The sequence below is a fragment of the Triturus cristatus genome, chromosome 4_1, assembly GCF_964204655.1.
Source record: "Triturus cristatus chromosome 4_1, aTriCri1.1, whole genome shotgun sequence".
Taxonomy (NCBI): Eukaryota; Metazoa; Chordata; class Amphibia; order Caudata; family Salamandridae; genus Triturus; species Triturus cristatus.
The window spans coordinates 17,928,191-17,952,745 of NC_140585.1; the positions used below are offsets into that span (position 1 = coordinate 17,928,191).

General features: G+C 48.1%; 1 pseudogene; it reads left to right on the plus strand.

The window, feature by feature from the left end:
• The first annotated feature begins 3,514 nt into the window (after window positions 1-3,514).
• LOC146839324 (uncharacterized) lies at window positions 3,515-24,277 on the plus strand (annotated as a pseudogene).
• The last annotated feature ends 278 nt before the right edge of the window (window positions 24,278-24,555 follow it).

The following is a 24,555-nucleotide window of genomic DNA, read 5'->3' on the forward strand; positions in this document are numbered from 1 at the left end:
AATGATGACAATGCAAACATTCTGTTCCCATGGGGTTAAACCGATCCTAGGATGCTTGTTTCCAGTTCAGGGAGGACCTGGCTTGGCAGTTCGGGCTGGACTGTTCCCTTGAGGCACTGGTTCAAACTGATTTGCATATGGGTGGATTCAAACTGGAATGGCACGGTGAGCAAAAAAACGATGGATTTAGGCCCAGATCTCTGTTCTGGGGTGACTGTATGACATTGTTCTGCATTCTGTCCATCAACTGTTTTTGCACCAGTAGACCTACAGCACTGAATGTGGCACCCACTTAAGTAGCCTTCCAACCATGTCTCAGGCCAGCAGTTGCAGATCCTGTATGTGTAGTTGATCTGTATTTCAACCTGGCAAAGTAAACCTTTTGCCAGGCACCAACCTTCCTTTTAAAATACATATAAGTCATCCTCAGGGTAGGCCCTGGCAGCCCAGAGGGCAGGGTCCAATGTCTGTTAAAAGTAGGACATGGACTTTCACGTTTTACATGCTCTGGTAGTGAAAAACTCTTAAATATGTTGCAAGGTTTAGAATATCTCCCTTAGGATAACATTGGGATTACAGCATTATATTGTATGAGAGTAATATCCAAATGGGAAGATATCACTAATTCAAGTTTGTTGTCTATGGATACCTAATTTAAAATCCTAACTTATGGTAAAGTCAGATTTTAAATTACAATTCAGAAAATACCACCTTTAGAAAGTTGACATTTTCTTACTTTAGCCATTTGGTGCCTGCTGCCTGTCTTTGACCACATGTCTGGGGTGGGCGACAGCTGGGCTTTGTGCATTTCCCCTAAACAGCTACACACAATGGAAGCATAGGTGTGACTTGATGGGTAATGCTCACAGGATGGGATGGAGAAGCTGGGCACAACCTCACTTACACCTAAATAGGCTATGCTGTGTTCCCACATAAAGGGCTACATACCCCGTGTAGAGAGTATGGACACAGGACAGGGAGGGCTGGACCTCTGTGCGCTTCAAATGCCTGTTTTTGAACTGGACCTCTGACACCTCTACTTCAGTATACTTCTGGACCTGTTAATACTCAATCAGGAAAAAGGACTGCTGTGCTGCTGAAAGGACTGCCACTCTGCTAGACTGTTTTGCAGAACTCTTGCCTTGCTGTGCTGACAGCTGCCTTCTGCTCTCTTGCCTGGTTGAGGGTACTGAGCCTGCATCACTTGAACCCATAGTGACTGCTAGTGCTAGCTAGCTGACCTCCTGATCTGAAGTCTCATGGATATAAAAGACTTCCAACCAACCTGCTTTTACACTATTACTTTGCCATCTGGTAGTTTGCACTGCCAAGTGGTTCCACCCCATTCCTTGACCCGTGGAAGGAGGTCTAACGTGTTTCTCCAATGGAACCAAAGCATGCTCTGCTGAGCGATGCATCCCCAAGCAGAGCTGCCACATCTCATTTGCGGAACCGCGCATCTTTGAGCAGAACCAATGCATCGCTGCTGTTGATTAGACCCGTCACAAAAGACTCGCATCTAAGCTGCCTCACGCATCTTGGAACTGACACATCACCTTCAGAACCGCTCCTAAATGAGGCTTTTTGTGGTGCAAGCTCCTCTCATACCTCATCATTGGCAGTTTCGGCGATAACGTCAAAAGTCTGCATAGAAACTTCACTGCTCATCGGAACCTACGCATCATCTCAGCTGTACCTCACATCCTCGACATAGGCATTTGCATCGCAAGCATCGTCAACAGGATTCACCAGCCTTGTTGCACCTCAGAACAGACGCTTGGCCTCTGCTGCACGATGCATCTTTGAAGCAGATCCAAACAATGCTCCTTCAACCAGTATTAAAGATACTTTGGTTCAGCAGGCCTAACTGGGCCCATGTAGCTAGCCTGAGCTCCATCGTGGTCAGCCTAACTTTTGACTTTGTCCCGGTCTGGCACTACCAGTTATCGCGAATAGCGCTTTTTGCTTCTTAGTGCTATTTTCCACTATAAACTTTAAAATGCAATATCTCAAGTTCTATTTATTGGATGTTTGTCATTTTCTGGTCTTGTTTTATTTATTAAATTAAGCTCTATTTTTGTAACCTGTTGTGCAATTGTTTTGTGCAGAATAGTAATTGTTTTACTGTTTGAAGTGTTGCACAAATACCTTGCTCATTGCCTCAAAAGTTAAGCCTGACTGTTCTGTTCCAGGCTACCAGAGAGTGAGTACCGGTTAATTTAGTGTGTGCTTCTGCCTTACCTTGACTAGGATTCTGGTTACTGTAGACAAGGCTTATACCCCAGGCAACCAGGAACCCAATTTCTAAAACCACTTATTTTCAGCTGCACGATGTTATCTTTTATTCTCTTCTTCTTTCTACCATAGGTTGGTAGGGCAATTTCCCTCTCACCCATTAACACCAGACAATCCTGCCATATGTTAATGCCTGCTCTCTTCTTACATCACTCTTTAGTCCACTGTGTATATCCTTATACTGATGTCTGTTCTCATTTCACCACCCTCTTCAGACCCCTGTGTGGGTCCATAATTTACCATTGGCAGGCAATGTGGTCCAGGTGGAAATGGAATAATCATCATTACTCAAATGGATGATGCAGATGAGTCTAAAGTGCACCGCAGCCAGGGTGCCCAGAAGGAAATTGAATTATATCTAAAAATACTGAATGCTGTTGTGCGGCTGTGTGCCTATGTTGAATGGAAGGATGGATGGATGGATGGATGATGGATCGACCAAGGCAAAATTGAAAAAATTGAAAATTGGAAAAAAATTGGTTAAAAAAATATTTTAAAAAATCAAAACTAAAAAGAACGTATTAAATAAAATGTAAACAAAAAAATTAACAAATAAAAAAGTGCTTGTTTATTTTTCTTACAAAATTAAATTGCAATTCAAAAAATTGAAAATTATGAAGGCAAGATGGTGTCTGCCTAGGACCCTGCACTGACTTCTCTCCTCAGCTTCAGCCTGAAATGGTGTAATGGTGGAGAAGTAAGGGATTAAAAGACTTCAGCATGCTTGAGATAGCAAATGGAGTAATGCTAGTTTGATAACAATACCCAAGTGGCTTGAATAAGGTGAACGAAGTGAAGGCTCGACTGGCTGCGGTGTTGGCGTGGTTGACTGACGGTGCATTGGGGAAGCTTGGTTACCGGCTTAGCCAACACCTAGAATGGAAAATGCCACCAAGGCTGAGCAAACCGGTAAAGGAGAAGGAGAGGAGTGATGTGGCGCTGGCCTGCACCGCTGTTCAGTCTCTACCCTGTCGTGTTACGGGAAGGAAAGCAGAGGATGTGGAGCCTGACGCTGAGAAAAAACAAAACCTGGGAGCTGAGAGAGAGAGAACGGGACCACAGAAGGAGACCCGGTGCAGTGCAAGACAGCCAGGACAGCCTGGCAAGAAGCAGCCCTTGATTCCTGAGATATTCGCCGCTGCATTGGGCTTCAGACAGCCGCTAAAGGGAACTGACACTGAAAGCACATAGGGATCTGTGGAGCATGTTGTCTCGCAGAATGGGGCTCTGCATGAGAACTTCACAGAAACTGAGTACCGGTGTGGGGCTGCAACAGGCGAGGGGCTCTATCGCGGTAGCTGAATACTCTGAAGCTTGGTTGGCGACCCAAAAGGAGGCGGGAGAGAGCAAAGTGCTAGGGGCAGAAACGGTGGTGATTGATAAGATCCCGAGCACACTGGAGTGGGGGGATGGAAAGGAGCATGACAAGAAATCTGCAGGGACGTGCCCAAAATCTGACATCCATGCCTTGGGTATAGAGAGACCTCTGAAGAGCCCAGATATGTTGTGTACATTAATGGAGGTTGCTTCCGCAGAGTAAGGCAATACATTTTTTTCACTCACAGACGATTCCGATACGTCTGGTTTAGGCAAAGTGATATCGGATGAGGAATCTATCTCATGAGCCTCTGGGGGCTTGTCACTTCTAGACTGGACTACGTTAACATTCTTTATCTCGGGCTAAATAAGGATGTGACACGCAAGCTGCAGGTGGTTCAGAACTCCGTCGCCAGACTGATTTGTTAGGCTCCCAGAACTGCCTCAACTTCAGGCTCTCTGCATGACCTTCATTGGCTCAGGGTGGAGAGCCGAATTAAGTTCAAAGCCCTGAGCTATGTGTTTAAAATCAGATCTGGAGTGGCCCCCCAATACCTGTAGGCTCTGGTTCACCCTTACTTGCCTTCACGTTCCCTTCGCTCTGCCACTCAGGCTAAGTTCTCTGTTCCTAGAATCAGACTGTGAAGCATCGGTGGTCGATCCTTTGCCTATTTAGGCCCCACGTTATGAAATTCTCTCCCTGTGTCGCTTCGCAACAAAACTGTTTATGAGAATTTCCGTAAATGTTTAAAAACTTGGCTGTTTAACCAATAATCCTCCCTTCCTCTCTGTCCTTTTTAGCGGGCACCGGAAAACCCTTTTTGGGTAGCTGTTGCGCCTTACAAATGAAAATTAACATAACAGAACATCCTTAGCAGTGGTATTAATAAACCATTTACTCAAAAATGGCAGCTGGCCATAAAAAGGTGAAAAGAGAAGGGCAGAATCCCTGGGAAAGGGCAAGAAGCGGTTCTAAATGTCGCCCAGCAGTTAAAATGGGATTATTCAGCTACTCAACAATTCTATGAGGAGAATAATGCAGAGACAGGGGGATTGTCTCTGGATGGGACGTCAACAGGCTCAGGAGTGGCAGATACACCCTCCATTGAATTAATCTATAATACAAAGAAACAGATGCAGGGGGAAGCACAGTGAGAGAATCGAAGGTCTCATCTGACCACTAAAAAGCTACGGAAAGCAATTCAGAAGGTCAACAAGATTTGTTCTGAAATGGCCAAGAGAGTCCCAGCAGTGGAAGTCTGGACTATGGCGGTGGAAGCAGACGTTGGAATCCTGCAGGAGCACTTTGAAGAGCAGACAATATGTTCTGCCCCGGGATTGAGTTATGCGTGCCCGGGAAGCCCTAATATTATAAACCAATGACATCCGTTGAAAGCTCAGCTTAGAGAGACGCATGAAACTGAATCCAACTCTGCCACCCTGATCGACAACCTGGCAAACCTCGGCCTCAGACAGCTCGTCACCGCACCCACCCACGCCGCCGGCCACACGCTGGACCCCATCTTCTCCATAGGCACTCACGTCGCCTTCAACCACACCACCGAACGCCACTGGACCGACCACCGCTGCATCCACTTCACCTTCAAGAAGCCAACCACGCACCACTGCACCCAACAACTCCCACGTCGCTGCTGGAGCAAAGTCACCGAAGACCAACTGACCTCCACCCTCGCCCAGAACCCACCGGAGGCCTCCACCGACCCAGACACAGCAGCCTGAAACCTCAGACAGTGGATTGAAGACTGCGCCAACACCCTTGCACCACTCAGGAAACCCCCTTCAACCACGCCAGCAAGAAAGCCACCTGGTTCACCGACGAGCTACAGACCTCCAAACGCGCCTGCCGGAAACTGGAGAAGAAATGGCTCCACGATCGCACACCTGACAGTCACGCAGCCCACAAGGCTGCCACTCATAGACACCACCACCTCATCAGAATGGCCAAAAGATCCTCCTTCAAAAACAGACTGGACAACAACGCACACGACAGCAAAGAGCTCTTCAGCATCGTGAAGGAACTCTCCAACCTCAACGCCAATGCCAACGACGTCCCTCCCTCACAAGAACTGTGCAACGCTCTGGCAACCTTCTTCCACCAGAAGTTAGAAGACATCCACCACAGCTTCAGCATCCCGATCAACCCAACCGCGCCAGACTCCTACCCCGCGAACACCACCTGGACCAACCACCTGACCTCCTGGACCAACGTCAATGACGAAGAAACACGCAAGGTCATGACCTCCATCCACTCTGGATCACCGTCAGACCCTTGCCCTCACCACGTGTTCAACAAAGCCGACGCAACCATCGCACCCCAACTACGGAAGGTCATCAACGCCTCCTTCGAGACAGCCACATTCCCGGACAGCTGGAAGCACGCCTAAATCAACGCCCTCCTCAAGAAGCCCAAGGAGGACCCCAAGGACCTCAAGAACGTCCGACCCATCTCCCTCATTGAGAAAATCGTCAACGCGCAACTAACCCGCCACCTCGAAGACAACAACATCCTGGACCCGTCCCAGTCAGGGTTCAGACGAAACCACAGCACAGAAACAGCCCTCATCGCTGCCACAGATGACATCAGGCGACAACTCGACAACGGCAAAACTTCAGCCCTCATCCTCTTGGACCTTTCGGCCGCCTTCGACACGGTCTGCCATCGCACCCTAAAAACACGCCTTCAAGAAGCCGGGATCCATGAGAAAGCTCTCAGCTGGACCACATCTTTCCTCTCCGACAGAACCCAGAGAGTCCGACTCCCACCCTTCCTATCCGAAGCCACCAACATCATCTGCGGCGTACCCCAGGGATCATCACTCAGCCCGACGCCGTCAACATCTACATGGCCCCCCTCGCACTAGTAACCCTCCAGCACAACCTCAACATCATCTCCTACGCCAACGACACCCAGCTCATCCTCTCCCTCACCAAGGACCCGCACACCACCAAAACGAACCTCCACGAGAGAATGAAGGCCGTCGCCGCATGGAAGCAGAGCAGCCATCTGAAACTGAACTCGGACAAGACGGAGGTCCTCATCCTCGGTTCCACCCCCTCGGCCTGGGATGACTCGTGGTGGCCTACAAGGCTGGGAATGGCACCCACACCTACCGACCACGCACGCAACCTCAGATTCGTCCTCGACTCCTCCCTCTCCATGTCGAAGCAGATCAACGCCGTCTCCTCCTCCTGCTAAAACACCCTCCGCATGCTCCGCAGGATCTACAAGTGGATCCCGTCCAAAACAAGGAGAACTGTTACACAGGCCCTCGTCAGCAGCAGGCTAGACTACGGCAACACACTCTACGCAGGAATCCCAGCCAAACACCTGCATTGACTACAACTCATCCAAAACGCCTCTGCACGTCTGATCCTCGACGTACCCCGACGCAGCCACATCACCCCCCACCTGAAAGACCTGCACTGGCTCCCTGTCGACAAGAGGATTACCTTCAAACTCGTCACCCACGCACACAAAGCACTCTCATCACCGGACCAGCCTACCTGCACGACAGACTCAACTTCTACACCTCCACCCGCCATCTCCGCTCAGCAAACCTCGCCCTCGCTGCTGTACCCCGCATCCAACGAAAGACCACCGGCGGCAGATCATTCTCCTACCTCGCCGCCAAGACATTGAACACCCTCCCCACCCACCTACGGCAGACCCAGGACCTGCTCACCTTCAGAAGACATCTGAAGACCTGGCTCTTCGAGCAGTAGCGGTTCCGCCCTCCCTTCAGCGCCTTAAGACCCTCACGGGTAAGTAGTGCGCTATACAAATTCCCTGATTGATTGATTGATTGAATTCAGATGACCCACACAAGCAGCAGACAGCTGGCCCCAGTAGGCTCGCACCTCATGCATCGTCTCCTGTGTGTGGAATATAGAATCAGTCAGCTGTCATTGTAACTGTCAGTGAGTTTAGAGCCTCTTCTCGGACCAAATTCCAAAGCAGTAAGGTTGAAAAAGGAGGCCTGCGCCCCGCAAACTTCCTATGGGGAGTAATCAATGTAAGTGATCAACCCACGAATGTCAGTTGGCCTTTAACAACACTCAGCAACTGCTCCAGCCTTCGAGAGTCCATGGCAAACCTACCCAGTCTCTGGCAGGTAAGCCATCTAAAGAGGTGCTACAGATCATGCAAGAACTTCTGACCCATCCAAAAACTCACTACAAGCCAAATCCGTACTTTGAATGTGAAAATTGTATGCTGCGTTTCAGATCCCAGCGATCGCTCTTCAAACCTCCATGTCTGCTATGATGTATCTGTAGAGTTGGGCCTCTGGCCCACATTATGGCAATGATGGACACGGACACCAGGATCTGTACTACAGTAACTGGCCGTGAGCACGTGCACCCGGGCCCTTTTATTGATGGGGCCACGTCACTCGTGGCACCCGTGATGGATGGGTGTGGGGGTGCAGTGTGTCCAGCCCTCGAGGGAGTGGCTGGTATGACAGCTTCCTGCGGGACACTAGAACGTGTCTCGCAGGACACTACATTCCTCCCCAACTTTATTGAGGGACAAACAAAGTGTCAGTCCAACCTGTGGGGATGAAACAAACAGGTAACTAAATACCTCAGGTGGCAGGACGACATCAGACGTGGGCTGGTGAACTTGGCTTGCAGCAGGACCTTCTCGGCGGGCACCCGTAATTTAACCTGAGGGACTCAGGACACGACCGCTGGCTTGGAGTCGTCCGCTGCATACCGTCAGTTCGCTGACAATGACATGTCTTGCATGGCTACCATTTTGCTGACGTCGGTGATGGTCTGTGGTGAGTTCTAACCATTCCTTTTAGTGGGCTGCGTCGTGACCATGGATGGAGTCTCAAGTGAGATTTCACAGAGGTGTTGCTGGACCGACTGTCCCTGTTGAACTACGTGGCTGTGACCGGTAATCTCTCAGTGGTGCAATGTCTCTCCTCGCTCTCCCGCCTGGGGAGGCCCATCGTCGGGGTTGCTGCGGGACTGTAGGAGGGCTGCGCTGGAGCCGCTGCTTGTGTGCCATCTGGGGGCAGCTGCAGGACCACCGAGGAGCCGTTGCTTGGTCGCACGCACAACCCTCACGGGTGGATGAGTCTTGGTCAAGACTTGCACTCGCTGTCGCGGTTCCGGTGTAGGACAGGTTCACATGTGGCTTCTGATTTCGTTTAGTCGGCTTGTGTGGCAACGGTTTCGGACTCCAGTCCATCGGTACTCGGGGAGTGGTGTTTGACACATGTGCTGATGGCTGGCGTGATGATAGTTGCCAGCCATGTGTCGAGTCGGAATGACAGGTGGTGGTCACTTGCTGGTAGAGTTTGGATGTCAGGATGGACCTGGGCAGCCACGTGCCTCCGCCTTGCTGATGTTTAGTGTCTGTGGTGGCTTAACACATAGAGTGTGTGGATCCTCTCTTGCCTGGCTTGGGGCCATTGTCGACTCCGTCTTGAGGCGGTGTGAGGACGGACACTCAGTGCTGATCTTCACCCGTGGCATCTGCGGACAGGAGCAGGGATGCCACTTGACTTAGACTGCTGACGCTTGGGGATGGACGGTCGCCTGGGGAAGCGTAGGGATGAGACGCGGCTTGCGCTTGCTGCAGCTTATGTTCGGTTCACCCGTGGAGCTGTATCCAGGGACGTCGGTCCGCCTCGGTGGCTGTCTGGTGTGCTCTTGGCTGCTGGGCGAGTCCTTGGTCTTCTCTCTTTTGTTGGTCTATTCAGCCCACCTGTGTCTATCCGGTTTTCAGGGTGACAGGGCTGTCACTCTTCTTTCATCGAGGGCATTGCGCTTAGACCTCGAGGCGGCACTGTCCTGGCGCCGGCTTCTGCCTTTGCTCCGGCGCGCTCCTGGCTTGCTGGGCGATGTGACGTCCAGTCGCGTGTCGCTGGCGTTGGAGCGCATGTTGATGTGGCGGCCTGCCACGTGGAGTGTGCGACTCCTCTCTTGCCTGTCGTGGGTCACCGCCGACTCTATCTTGAGGCAGTGTTGAGGAGGACACTGTGTTGCTTTCGGGCCGCTGTGGATGCGACTCCTCTCTTGCCTGTCGTGGGTCACCACCGACTCCATCTTGAGGCAGTGTCGGGGAGGACACTGTGTTGCTTTTGGCCCACTGCGGGGCTTTGCTGTGGCGGTGATGTGGGTGCTCTCCTACCTGCGTTCAGCAGTGTTTCTTTGCGGAACTGTCTCTATCTCCTGGGCGCCTGCCCGTGCTGTCGGATTCACTGGTGTGGTCTTCTGTGCACTTCGGACCACGTGCGCTCGGGTATCTCCTTGGGCACTCTCTTCTGGCACTGGTGTGCCTGTGGTGTAGCTTGCGGTTGTGTCTGTACACCAGTGGGAGCGAGTAGTGACCTTCTCACTGGCGGTGGCGTTGGGCAGCCGCTTGTGGTGTGCGCTCTGCACCAGTCTTTCTTGTGCTTGTAGTGGGGATGGTTACCTTGAGACGTTGCTGTCTGTCTGGCCTTCCACTTTGCCTGAATTTAGCTTTGAGGTTCTGGCGGCTTCTGGAGGGGTTTGTCAGTCTCCCCGTGCTTTGCAAAGGTGGCAGGCAGTGCTCTTTTATTCCCCTTGCAGATTCCTGGGACGTAAAAATGCTGAGGCCACTCCTACGTGTGTACCTTGTTATGCTGGGCACTGCAGGTGCTTGCGTGTCTGGGCGGGTCGTTTGCCATGTGTGGCCGTTTGGGCCATTGCATCGCTGATTGAGTCTGTGTATGGCTTCCTTTTGGGGCTGACTTTGGAAAAGCAGTTTCTTTTGCCACTTTCCTGCGCTTGACTTGCCGGCCATGCTGACTGTTGATAGTGGGGAGAGGGTGGCGCTGTAGTCACCATGCTGTGCTGGACAGGACATCTTCTGTGCTTGCTGGAGGCGCTTCCTGCACAGGGTTGCCTCAGAGAGTCTGCTGGACATTGGAGGTCATGCAATCTGTCTCCTTGTGAGAGCCGCTTCTCTCTCTGTGGGCCGTGTTTGACTTCGTGCCAGGCAGACAGGGGTTGTCCTGACTGGTTCCTTTCCCTTGCAGTTACTTGTGGTGGGGTAGTATGAACATCGATAGCAATGCTGTGGCCCTTCCGCACCACACAGGCCTCTGTATCTTTTGTTGCTGCTTAGTGGGGACGGCTGCAGTACCACTGGTGGCCACCAGGCAGCAGGGCAGCACTTCGGTATTTAATGTCCCGGCCTTCGTTCTTTGAGCTGCGGGCCATGTGGTTCTTTCCTATAATGCAGGGAGGATACCTTTGCTGCTGCAGATACTGTGGTAAATAAAATACCGGACTGAATTTCATACGGAATCTTAAAATAAAGTAAAATAGCTCAAAATAACAAGAGGCAGAATCCGTGGTATAAGAGGTTTTCTAAATGGGCTTTATTCCATTCAAAATGGCCGACTCGAGTCGCGGCCTTCAGGTTCCGTCACCACGAGGGTTCAGGAAGTGAAGTACAATACTTTATTGACAGACATGTATTTTTATAATAAGTGCATTACAATGAAACGAATGTAGAAGGCGTAACATTTGATAAGAAAAGTGACAAAATAGGTACGTAATCGAAACTAGGCGTAATAAGGAATAAAAGAAACATGATTGGTTAGGATTATCAGACATAGGTGGATCTATAAGATAATACTTGGCATAGATGCGCGCGCAGCAGCATGACGTGTAATTGACGTGCAACTAGGGGGTGAAGGGGACTTGACATTTAGCTCTACATGTGGAGACGAGAAGTCTGGGGGGTCAAGTCAACCTAATCCCAAATCATATCTACCATCCTATGTTTGGAGAACTATGTTATCCACAAGGAAGGACTCTCGGACAGAATCTATTCTATACTAACTGTGTGTGCGTGTACAAGCGTCTAAGTGTCTATATGAGATGCGAGGGGCAGAAAACTTTCCATGGCAGCAGGGCTATGAATCACTTGCAGGAGGACGGAAAGGCTGAGTCCTTTGCTTGTGAGCTAAAGGAAATGTTTACCTAAATCACTAGACAGGAATGCATCGGCTGAAGAGCAAAATAGATAATTCGAAGGTGAAATACAGCTTCTTGGCAGGCATGCGAAAACTGGCCGAGGCAGGCACCGTTAGCTGCACAGGGAGTAGGACAAAGTTCATGGATACAGATGCGAGCTCAAGCTGAAGCTGTCAGAGACAGAGAGCAGGGAAAGGCTTTGAGGACAGAATCGGGCCTACTTGCCTGAACTGTAAAAATGTAGTAACTTAGCCATATAAAGTCGGTGGCCTTTCATACCTAGGAATCGAATATCCAGCCCATCGATGGCGGATCTGACAGAGAACATGTCGACGGTAGACACACATATGTTTGCGTCTTAGAAACTGGAACTGGAGGGAACATACATGTACTTGTAACATGCATATAGAACCGTTGGGGTCCAAGATAGGGGACATAACTGATCAGGAAAATCCACATTTCCACATTCCCTCCTTGTCCCCTTCTTGCCCTTCAAGAGACATCAATCTTCATTATTCCATCGATTTGCTCATGGAGCATCATTTCTTCTTCCTTCTTCTTCCGGCATTCTGAACGAGAACTGTGATATGGAATGCATGATGTGGCGCACAGACCACAAATCGCTGGTCCACATTGCAGACATAAACAACAACTGAAAAGCATAAGAAGGCCAATACCTAGGAAGGATAGAACTCTCCATCCCCAGGCTGATATCATATTCCAAAACCACCCGGACCACGTCCAAGTGCCTGGATTCTCGTGTATCTGGCTTACAATCTTATGAAGTCGTGTTATAGCTTTATATACAGATGGCGAATTTTCTGGTATGAATATGCAGCAGCTGGATCCGATGACCCTGCAAGCTCCGCCCCTATCGGCCAGGATGACGTCAAGGACAAGACGATTCTGGAGAACAACAATTCTCATCACTGATTGTTCCTCTGTCAGATTGCCTAGGGCGGCTATAGTCTCGTTTACTACAGCTTCAAGAGTCTTGGTGAGTCTGCGTATCATCTTACTATTTGATATTGTACCTATATAGGGAAAGATACCTTTATTGAAATCTACATATTTGTCCCATGCCGTTTCAGTATAATCGACAACTGGGAGATCTCTACGCTCTCTTTTATGTACTAAATGAACATTTCGATAATAATCAGGGGGAGCTAGGAAAACAGGTGGCAGAAGGAATGCTATGTAACAGGTACCATCCCAATCTAGAGGCAGACGCATATATGCCGTCTGACCACATATAAAGTAAGAATGGCGAGAAGCTCTAAATGAAGATTTACCTTGATCACTATATTCTACTATAGTAACGCATTGGCTATGGCCCATATGTATGGAACCAACTTTTCTTACACATAAATCACCCTTAACTGGAAATACAGACATAGTGGGCAGAATTAGTTCAACTTCGGATTTGACATTCAAAATCATAAGATTAGGCGTAAAATTACCTAATTTATACACTTCATTTTCTAAATCAGTTCCTGTTCTACTGGGGTGACCCTCCTTATTAGGGTGACAGACTTTGAATAAAACTAGATTCAGATTTCCCCATATCCAGTGTTGTTGATAAACTGCTGTGTCTGGGTCTATGGAATTTAATAAACTAAACCATGCTCCACAGGAGCCATTGTGTGTGAACGGATGTGGAAAGAAAGGCAGAACTCCTTTGTTATTCTGATAGGGAGGAAGTCGGCCACACACCCAACAATTGGTGGCATTACTAGTCTGATGGGAATGATGTAACATACTAATGAATGTGTTATTGCGCAGCGCAAGTCTATAGGACAACTCATGTGGGGGTAGGTCACTAAAAGAATGTTCATCAGTTATATTGAAAGCACGTTTAGAAACAGGATAATACATATGCAACAATATACTTGCAGTAACTATTAAAAAACTCAAGGAAAACAAAATTAATAAAGTCACAATACAGTGGTTACGCAGTAATTTACAATAAGCATGTCGTTTCATTATGATTCTGGACTCTACATCATTCAGACCTAAGGGATACATGTCGGGACAGATTCAACCGCTTCACCTTGGAGAGGACTTAAACAATCAAATCGTCCGACAGCTTAGATCTGGACCTGAGTTTCTGCTTATAGAGTTCGGTGCTACTGGCCTCAGCCAAAGGTAGCTTTGAGTCAATGGGGGAAGACACACGGGAAGTACTGTTTGTGTCAGGAGGAAGTCCATGAAATTTCTTTATATGGCTGGAATGCACCCATCCTTTTCTTCCTTCGATCTTCACAGCTGTTCTGGTCGTCAGCAGGACCAACTTAGGAAGCCTCCACCTTGGCTCCAGTTGGGTTTTCCGATCAAAATTTCTGATGAGAACATAATCACCGGGAATTACATCATGAGGTTTCACCTCGGTGTTGTCGGGAAAAACTGCGACTACCTGTGAACGACAAGATTGTAGTGCAGACATCAAGGAAGCCAGGTAATCTGTCAGCATATTACAGTCAACATCAGTTATTTTACGGGGTATAGGCGTCCCCCACATATTCGGTGGTCTACCAAAGATCACTTCATAAGGGGATAGCCCTGTTCGAGAGTGTGCTACCATTCTCATGTAGAATAGCGCAACTGGTAAGGCTACTATCCAGTCCACACCTTTTTCCTGACATATTTTAGACAATCTGATTTTTAAAAGTTGATTATGTCGTTCCACGAGACCTGCTGCCTCGGGGTGTCGGACACAGTGGAATTTCCACTGATATCCCAACAAAAGTGAGACATGTTTCATTAATTCGGATGAGAAAGGCTGGCCGTTATCTGAATATACAACACGTGGTAAACCGTACCGTGGGAAGAATTCTCGAACTAGCTGCTTGGCAGTAGTCGGGGCCGTGTAATCTGATACGGGATACGCCTCTGTCCAACGGGAGAGAGCGCAAACAACTACAAGAACATATTTGAATCCTCGACAACGTTCCATCTGAATATAATCCATCTGGAGAACTTCAAAAGGATGGTCAGGAGGCTGAAATCCACCCTGCTCTACGGGAACACTCTTTCCTGGATTAAACTGACAACATATCATACAGGTACGAACTTTTTGTTTAGCTGCTGCTCGTAAATGTTTATTGAACCAAATGTGCTGAATGCTGTCTAGCATAGCCTTCTCTCCTAAATGTGCTGGACTGTGAACTGTAGCTATAATGGCTTGAACCATGGAATCAGGGAGAAACCATACAGATTTCTCCTTCGTCATCCATCCTTGATCTGTCTGGATCCCTCCTAGTTCAGTCCACTTCTTTATTTCTTCTGCTGTGGCATGTGTCTGTATGTCAATTACGTCAAGTGCGGGATCCTTAATTGTCATACACTGTGTTGGTGTCTGAACTATTGGCTTTGTCATGTCTAATGTGCGATTCTGAGCAGTCTGTTTAGCTGTTCTGTCAGCTAAATCATTGCCTTGAGAAATGGTATCAGTAACCTTCGTGTGTGCTTTACATTTCATAATCGATATAGCAGTGGGTAGATGTATTGCGTCTAACAAAGCATGAATGAGGGGTCCGTGCTGAATGTGGGCACCATGGGAGGTTAAATAACCTCTCTCTCACCACAGCACGCCGAAGTCGTGTACAACTCCGAATGCATAACGTGAGTCAGTGTATACATTAACTTTCTTATTTGTGGCTTGAATACAGGCTTGTGTTAGAGCAATAAGTTCTGCTGCTTGGGCTGACAAAGTATCTATACAATTTGTCTCAATAACTTCAGTGTCTGTTGTGACTGCATACGCGGCCACTAAGTCTCCTGTACTTGCTCTCATGCACGATCCGTCTACATACAACGTCAGGTCGGGATCTAACAATGGAACGTCTGTCAAGTCTTGTCTAGGTTTCGTCTTTATTTCAATGATTTCAACACAATCATGAGCTAGTGGGTCTGTTCCAATTACAGGTAATAGTGTAGCAGGATTCAATGTATTACACCGTCGGATCTCTATGTGTGGTTGAAACAATGTCAGTTCATAACCGGTAAGTCTTGCTATGGTCAAGTGTTGTGTTTGTGTTCGGTTCACAAGAACCTCTACTGCATGTGGTACTTGTACTGTCAATGGGTGTCCTAATACTATGGCATCGCTTTGTCTGATTGCTAAAGCTGTCGCTGCCACTGATTTCAGGCATGCAGGCAAAGCCTGAGCTACGGGATCTAATGTACTGGAAAAATAAGCACATGGCTTGCGTGATCCTGCTTGATCCTGAGTGAGTACTGACAAGGCAGTACCTTCGCGTTCTGTAACAAAGAGTGTAAAATGTTTGCTATAACATGGTGTTGCTAAAACAGGTGCTTGACATAAAGCTTTCTTTAGGCTTTCAAAAGCTTGTGTATGTTCCTGAGTCCAAGGGAGAACAGTCGATGTGGCTGCCTCCTGTGTGGTTAACTGAATGAGTGGTTTTGCTAGAAATGCGTACTGAGGGATCCACTGCCTACAATATGAAGTGAGGCCTATGAAAGCCCGCACCTCCTTCTGTGTCTGGGGTATTGACATGTTAGCAATTAACTGGATGCGATCTGGTGTAAGCTGCCTTCCCTCCTTGGACAGCGAGTGACCAAGATAAATAACTCGCTGAACACAGAATTGCAGCTTAGAAGGGGACACCTTGTGCCCCTTGTCGGCTAGGAAATGTAAAACTGTCAGAGAAGCCTTTTCACATTCTGGCTCGCTTCTCGCGGTGATCAGCAGATCATCGACATATTGAAGCAGTGCAGTATTGACTGGCATGTGGATACTGTCAAGTTCTCGTTTCAGTGCTTGGCTGTAGATGCTGGGGCTTTCTGTAAATCCTTGGGGAGCGCGTGAGAATTTAAAGCTGCGCCCATTTAAACTGAATCCGAACAAGTATTGGCTTTCCGGATCTATTGGGACGCTGAAAAAGGCATTCTTGAGATCGATTACAGTAAAGAATGTTGCTTCGGAATCAATTGCTGTCAATAATGATGATATATCAGGGACCACAGGAAATTGTGGTACAATACACTTGTTTAGTTCACGCAAATCAATAACCAATCGGTACACTGGTGGGGCAGTAGGATCAGTTCGTTTAAGAATCGGAATTATCGGTGAATTACATATATTGGAGTCTGTTTCTACAACTACTCCCTGGGTAATCAGCTCATCAATGATTTTCAACAAAGCCACTACAGCATCATGCGGTAACTTGTATTGTCGCATTCGTGGTAGTACCACTCCTGCTTTCAATGTAACTCGATAGGGTGTAATGTTCATGCAGCCAACATCCGTAGGGCCTTGTGCCCATAGATGTACTGGTAAAGTCTGTAGTCGGGGATCCATATCTCTAGACACATAGTGACCTTTAAAATCACGCAAAAACAACCTTACTCCTTCCGGAGAACAACATATTATGGCTCCTAGTGCTTTCAGAGTTTTAATTCCTAACAGATTTTCTGGGCATGATTTAGTAAGCAATAAATCTGTAGTTCGTGTCAAAGGTCCTATCGTAAGTGGTAGAGGCTGTGATACTTCATTAACAATAGGTTTTCCCGAAAAACCAAGGGAAACATTTTGAGAGCCTGAGAGGGGTGCCCCTGGAACTTCACTACGTTTTATTGTTGTTCGACTTGCCCCTGTATCGAGTAAGAATTTTCTATTTTGACCTAATAATTCACTATGTACATAAGGTCCTTCTTGATCTACAGGAATCTCGATGAGCGGTAAGTCAACTTCCCTCTCTAGGCTGGTTCATGCGTAATGCTGATATTCAGGGTATTCATACTGTGCAGTCTGATACATTTGTCGTGTTGTTGTTTGTGTGGCAGTAGCAGGCAACGGTGGTGCAGCTGGCACAAACTGTATGGGTTGCTGTGAGGCTGGCATGGACTGTTGCTGAACTGGCATGGACTGTCCGTGCTGCATAGCTCCTTGTTCATTCTGATCTTGTCTAACTAATCGTGGTCTCTCTTTTGCAATACCTGTAGCTATATTACGTTTCAGGACTGGACAATCATGTACATAATGGCCTAGTTGTTTACAGTAATTGCAGGTTCCTTTTACAGGAACTGCGGAATCACCAGAATGTGTCACACCCTTTTTGTGACCATCTGCTGGTACTGTCTGAGAAACTAGCATTTTCATTTTTGTATCCTTCATGCGTCTATGCTCGTGTTCTTGTTCATCCCTAATTCTATTGTGATGATACTGTAACATTTGTAGCATTTGCGACGGAGTGTTACTTTGCCAGGTACTCTCGAATTTCAATATTCTATTCTTCACTGGGGGCAATGCATTTTCCACTAATTTTGTCACAAATAGATGTGGATATGAGTCACTACTTGCTTTTATACCACTATTTATACCAAAACATTTTTCAAATCGAGCATAATAATCGCTTGTGTCTTCATCTTGCTTTTGTTTACAGGCTGTGATTGCACCCCAATCTTCCTTTTTTGTAGTTAATAAACGTGGCAGTACCTGTACTAGTAAACCTGGTAACAGTTTAACTTTATCCCCGAGCCCCGAACCTGCAGTTCGGCCCCTTTCTTCCTCTGCTAATGCTGTCCAGTCTATCTTTTGGTCTCCTACTTCCCACTCTTTTTCTTTCAGTTTTTCATAAATGCCAGCAGGCAAAAGCACCTTTAATATCGTCATAATATCAGGAAAGGTGTACTCTCCCATCAGTAACATGTCTTTAATTTCTCGGTGGAAACCCGCTGGGTCTTTGTCATGACTAGGTACTACTTTCTTCATTTCTAATAATTCCATTTTTGATATGGGTGTGTAAACAAATACACGGTGAAACTCATTGTCTTCGCCTTTTATTGGGTGCACTTCTCGTAAAGGATTTTGTCTATCCATATAGTACGGTGCTCTTTCTCTGCGGGGCAGGGAGAGAGAATCTGGATTTACAAAAAGGACATACTGCTTACGTGACACTAATATCTCTTTAATTAGCTTGTTACTAGAACCTCTCCATCTGTTTGTGAGTAGTTCCGTTAATATATCAGGTAAAGGACCGGGGTCAGCATGTTGGCTCTTATATAATATGAGGAGTTGCTGAATCATATAGATTCCAGCTAAGCGTTGTTCATCTGTACTGAGATTAAAAAACGTGTGTGCTACGGTCTCATCACCGTATTTTTCAGGACTGTCAATCCAGTGAACGGCTGATCTGGCTAATTCTTGCTCATCCATGGAATCGAGGAGGTGGTAACCCCTTCGTTCTCGTAGTATCTTATCTGCGGCTTGAAACGAATGTTCAGGAGATTTCAGATTTATTACAGGCGTCGGATACGTTCTGCTATTATTTGGACATACAGAGTGTATGGGATCAGAAAAACATCTAGCATTATCACAGGATCTTCCTCTGCCTACATAGGCTATGGTCTCTGACTGTCTTGCGGAATTCCCTGATTCGGACACTTCATCTTGCTCAAACTCGTCTGTTCCCAATCTTTCTTCATGAATACGCTCTATTTCTTTACGGATTTTTCGGCACATGGCTATTATACAATTTTGCTTATCGTGTCTCCCTTCTGATATATTCTGACTCCATCTTGTAAGAATAAGCATTGCATTCGGGTCTACCCCCGGACGATCTTGATTTCTGATCACACAGTTTATGAGGAAACGTAACAGTTCCCCCTGTATTTCTACTTTCTGGAATTCCATAGCTCTGTTAATACATCCTGGATCTCGTCCTGTTTGAACAAAATGATATATGTTATCTAGATGCGTAGTCATCCCTGGTAACCTTGCTAAATACTCTGCGGCTCGCCTGATACGTAATGATGCCAGGACCATTTCGTCCTCTTTACCGACCACGGGGTCATATCTACAATTAACAAGGAGTTCCTTAAGCGTACGTTCACTTACGAATTTTGGTGTACGTGAATGTGCTGACTCTTGAAAGACAAGTTTATTTATTCTAGGTGGTGTAAAAGTACTGCTAGCACCTCCCGTGGCCCTATCTGGGGCGTCGGGTGTGAATGGGTTCGTTGAACGTGACACAGCAACTATGGGTGTCGATACCTCTGTAGAGTCGACTGCGGAGACAGATGCGGAAACAGATGTGCTTGCCGACGCTTGTGTCGGAACTTGCTGTTGCACGGGGACAGATACCTGATCCTGACGTTGAACCCCTCCGCCAGACGGTCTATGTGGTGCGGCGTTAGCATACTCGGGAGCTGCGTCGTCTAGATATGAGGAAAGAAAGACATCTTCTGCGGTTCTGGGATGCCCTTTTGGATGTACCTTAATTGGAAATAATGGGGGTGGCAAGTCTTTTGGTATCTCTGGAGCAGCCTTAGGTAATCCTTCGGCTAGTAGGGGATACATACCATTCATAAGAGCATTTCTTTGTCTATTTACTTGTTCTGATTTCACTCGGATACCTTCCTCAATTAATAGATTTTCTTGAACTTTATTTGAACTTTCTTTACTCCTCTCTTCTTGTCTACGTGCTTTTTCTGTTCGTCTATGAGATTCTTTACGCCATAACTCAACAGCGTCTTTCTGTGACTGTCTGACCTTTCTTTTCCATAACTCTTCCTCCACTTTCATGATGCACTCTGCATCCCAGGTTCCCGCTATGGGCCACCTTTGACTTTCCGGTAATCCCTTGGTATAATCTACCCATAGATCAAGAAACAATATGGCATCTAAGCCATGTTTATGGTACATAAATTGCCCTGGAGTGTCCCTAGGAGGAATAGGAACTGCTTCTTCAAGCACCCCTTTTCTGGTAGTAATCTGTCTTAACTTCGAGAAGAGCGGCATATTGACAACTGATCTGATACTTACTCTTGAACTCACTTAATATGAAAAAAACACAATAATGAACGGTGAACAATGAACAATCATTCATACCACAATATGCAAGACATTTCTGACTACTTTAAACATTAAACATTAAACATTTTAACAATGATCGACAATGATGACAGTCTGCCTAACTAATCACCACGCTGAATTCTTGACAATAACTGAATACTTCGGAATACTTGATATACTGCTAAACAGTACATATACACTGCTAAACAGTGCAGACCGGATTTGTGTACCCAAATCCGTCTTGACCGGCACAACCTATGTGCGCGTCAACACGCCTCCCCGGCGATGGTACTCACCGAGTAGCTCCTTGAAACGGAAGGCCTCAGAGAATGGACAGGACTCGATGACTGCGGACAGCGGACCCTCTGGACATCGGGATTTCGGAAAACCTGGTGGGCCTCTGTATACCTCGGATCTTGCTCTCTCAGCTAGGCTCTGGTCGGGATACTTCGCACTTCTCACCGCCTCGTCTGGGTTGATCGCAGCCTCAGTCGCCCCCGCTTGACCGGAGGGAGCTTACAGGAAATCCTGCTGGTACGCGTTTATGGTCCGTCCAGCTGTGGCAGGAGACCGAGCCTGCAACGCACCGCCGGCGCGTGAGATGAGAAAGTGTCCCTGTTCGGGCGCCATTATGTGGTAAATAAAATACCGGACTGAATTTCATACGGAATCTTAAAATAAAGTAAAATAGCTCAAAATAACAAGAGGCAGAATCCGTGGTATAAGAGGTTTTCTAAATGGGCTTTATTCCATTCAAAATGGCCGACTCGAGTCGCGGCCTTCAGGTTCCGTCACCACGAGGGTTCAGGAAGTGAAGTACAATACTTTATTGACAGACATGTATTTTTATAATAAGTGCATTACAATGAAACGAATGTAGAAGGCGTAACATTTGATAAGAAAAGTGACAAAATAGGTACGTAATCGAAACTAGGCGTAATAAGGAATAAAAGAAACATGATTGGTTAGGATTATCAGACATAGGTGGATCTATAAGATAATACTTGGCATAGATGCGCGCGCAGCAGCATGACGTGTAATTGACGTGCAACTAGGGGGTGAAGGGGACTTGACATTTAGCTCTACATGTGGAGACGAGAAGTCTGGGGGGTCAAGTCAACCTAATCCCAAATCATATCTACCATCCTATGTTTGGAGAACTATGTTATCCACAAGGAAGGACTCTCGGACAGAATCTATTCTATACTAACTGTGTGTGCGTGTACAAGCGTCTAAGTGTCTATATGAGATGCGAGGGGCAGAAAACTTTCCATGGCAGCAGGGCTATGAATCACTTGCAGGAGGACGGAAAGGCTGAGTCCTTTGCTTGTGAGCTAAAGGAAATGTTTACCTAAATCACTAGACAGGAATGCATCGGCTGAAGAGCAAAATAGATAATTCGAAGGTGAAATACAGCTTCTTGGCAGGCATGCGAAAACTGGCCGAGGCAGGCACCGTTAGCTGCACAGGGAGTAGGACAAAGTTCATGGATACAGATGCGAGCTCAAGCTGAAGCTGTCAGAGACAGAGAGCAGGGAAAGGCTTTGAGGACAGAATCGGGCCTACTTGCCTGAACTGTAAAAATGTAGTAACTTAGCCATATAAAGTCGGTGGCCTTTCATACCTAGGAATCGAATATCCAGCCCATCGATGGCGGATCTGACAGAGAACATGTCGACGGTAGACACACATATGTTTGCGTCTTAGAAACTGGAACTGGAGGGAACATACATGTACTTGTAACATGCATATAGAACCGTTGGGGTCCAAGATAGGGGACATAACTGATCAGGAAAATCCACATTTCCACAGCGGGTGAAGCGTTATCCTGGCTGTGCTGCAGGGCTTTCTTGTCCCCGGCCCCCATGTGTCACTTCAGTGAAGAGTAGCAGGTATGCAAGGGTGATGGTGTAAACATGTGCCCGCTCGGTGGCAAGTTCTCCTGTGCATTTGCAGACGGTAGGTGTCTTTCCCCCGGTTGTATTACCAAATACTTCTTCGAGTGCAGCTTGGGCGAGGTGCAGCTAGATGGCGCTGCTTGTGCTCGTGACTTGCATTGCAGCAGTCTCTCCCTCTTGAAGGCGGTCCACACGAAGCTGAAGCTGCCGTCTGGCGCTCGCCTTGCGGATGTGGGTAACCTCCTCAGCTACTGAAGTCAGGAGCTGTATGATGGCGGCATCCGGTGCTGGGCCTATGCACTTGCTGGCAAACAGAACCTACGGCCACGCGCCTACCTCCTGACCATAGAGATCGCTCGAGGAAGGTAGGGAGCACAGTAGGGGCAGTGTACATCGGCTGGGCACAGGCTTGCTGGTAGCAACGGAGGTGTCTTGAGCACGGGTCGCGCGGCAATGTGTTTCTCCGTGTCCCGGCTCACACAGGTGCAGGTTTCGCACCGGATGACAAACAGCTCCACTTCTCTTCCACGCTGGCTGGGTGTGCACCAGGCTGGTGACCTTCTCACTCTCGCTGTGTGTATTGGGTGCCGCTTTGCGCTAGTGTGGTCACTGGTGCCTCGTAGACGGAGGAGGCACGGAGACGCTCGCCACCTTCGCTTCGGTGCCAGCCGTTGTCACAGGCTGCGCTAGAGCGTGCTGTGGGGCAACTGAAGGCCGTGTGCGTTACATCTGCAAGGCGGGCCTCATCATGCCCTGCACCAGTGCCATCGTGCTGTCTGTTGCTGCTGGTAGTGGCTGGGGCGTGCACACCGGTGTCGTTGCGGCGCCTCCCCTTTTTTTTTCTATGCTGCAGATGCAGGGAGCGCAGTCGGCGGGGCAGTGCTTGGCTTGGGGGTGGCCGGTCCGTTCTCGGGCGCTGCACAGTGGGGATCGCACGGCTCTTTACTTGTGGCAGCGATTGCCTGAGTGTGGCGGTGGCCATACCGCTAGCATGGTGGGGAGACTCACGCTTTCCTTGGCGTTCAGCCGGCCGCTGCGGGGGATGCTCGTCCCTTCCTCCCTTTGCTGGGGCGATGTGACTAGGAGACAGCCAGTCTCTGTGCTTCCCTCCTTTAAAGCAGGGCCGCGTCGCGATGCTGAGCTCGATCCTCACCACCGTCATGGTGGCGGCTCATTACCACCTCATGGGGCGTGAGGAAACACCAAGCAGAGGGCATGCGGGGTTAGCTACCCGCCTCGTCGCCAATGTAGAGTTGGGCCTCAGGCCCACATTATGGCAATGATGGACACGGACACCAGGATCTGTACTGTAGTAACTGGCCGCGAGCACGTGCACCCAGGCCCTTTTATTGACGGGGCCATGTCACTCGTGGCACCCGTGATGGATGGGTGTGGGGGTGCAGTGTGTCCAGCCCTCGAGGGAGTGGCTGGTATGACAGCTTCCTGCGGGACACGAGAATGTGTTTCGCAGGACACTACAGTATCCACCAGACCATCTACGCAGAGGATTGAAAAAAAGAAGGTAGACTCAAGTGGTGGGCTAGAGGCTTCTGTTAAGCCCCTACTGCTGGAGGGGCTCCCTAAAATCCAGAGCGTCATCATATATCCTGAAAAGAAGGCTGAGCTGCCCCCTCCAGATGCTGTCACTGCAACTCCCTCCACCGTTGTTACTTCATTCCATAGAGCGAACTCACTTGACGATCAGCTCCCTTGTATCCAAATGACACCAAAGAGCTTGAAACCCAAGTGAGCCTGTCCCCAGTGACTTCTCCAGTGCTCCAAAATTTTTCTCCATTGGAGACATCCTTGTATGGGTCATCAACGTTCTCTCAATTGTCTGGGGAGGCACACAGTTCTGCATTTTATCCCATATGGGCAACCTTCCCCTCATAACTCATCTCAAACAGATTTGCAACATAACCTGAAGCAGTACTTGGCTAGCCAAAGCCTTCCAGTCTCCAAGGCAGTGTGAAAACAAATCAAGATTACAGCGCCCCCATGAACCCTTTTCACTCAATATTAACACCAGATCTGGGGAGCCCAGTTTACTCTCACACCTGATGGCGCCTGCCACTCGGACAGTACCTGACAGGTATATTGCAGGCCTGGGCACTCCGGAAAGCAATACCTTGAGAGTGTTTTGAATATTTTGTATTGCCAATGAGGACTAAGGTGCGAGGTGTAGTAAGGCTTTGAGTTTTTGAAATGTTAACTGTTTATCCTGCTTAAAGTGGTTTCAGTATCTACAAC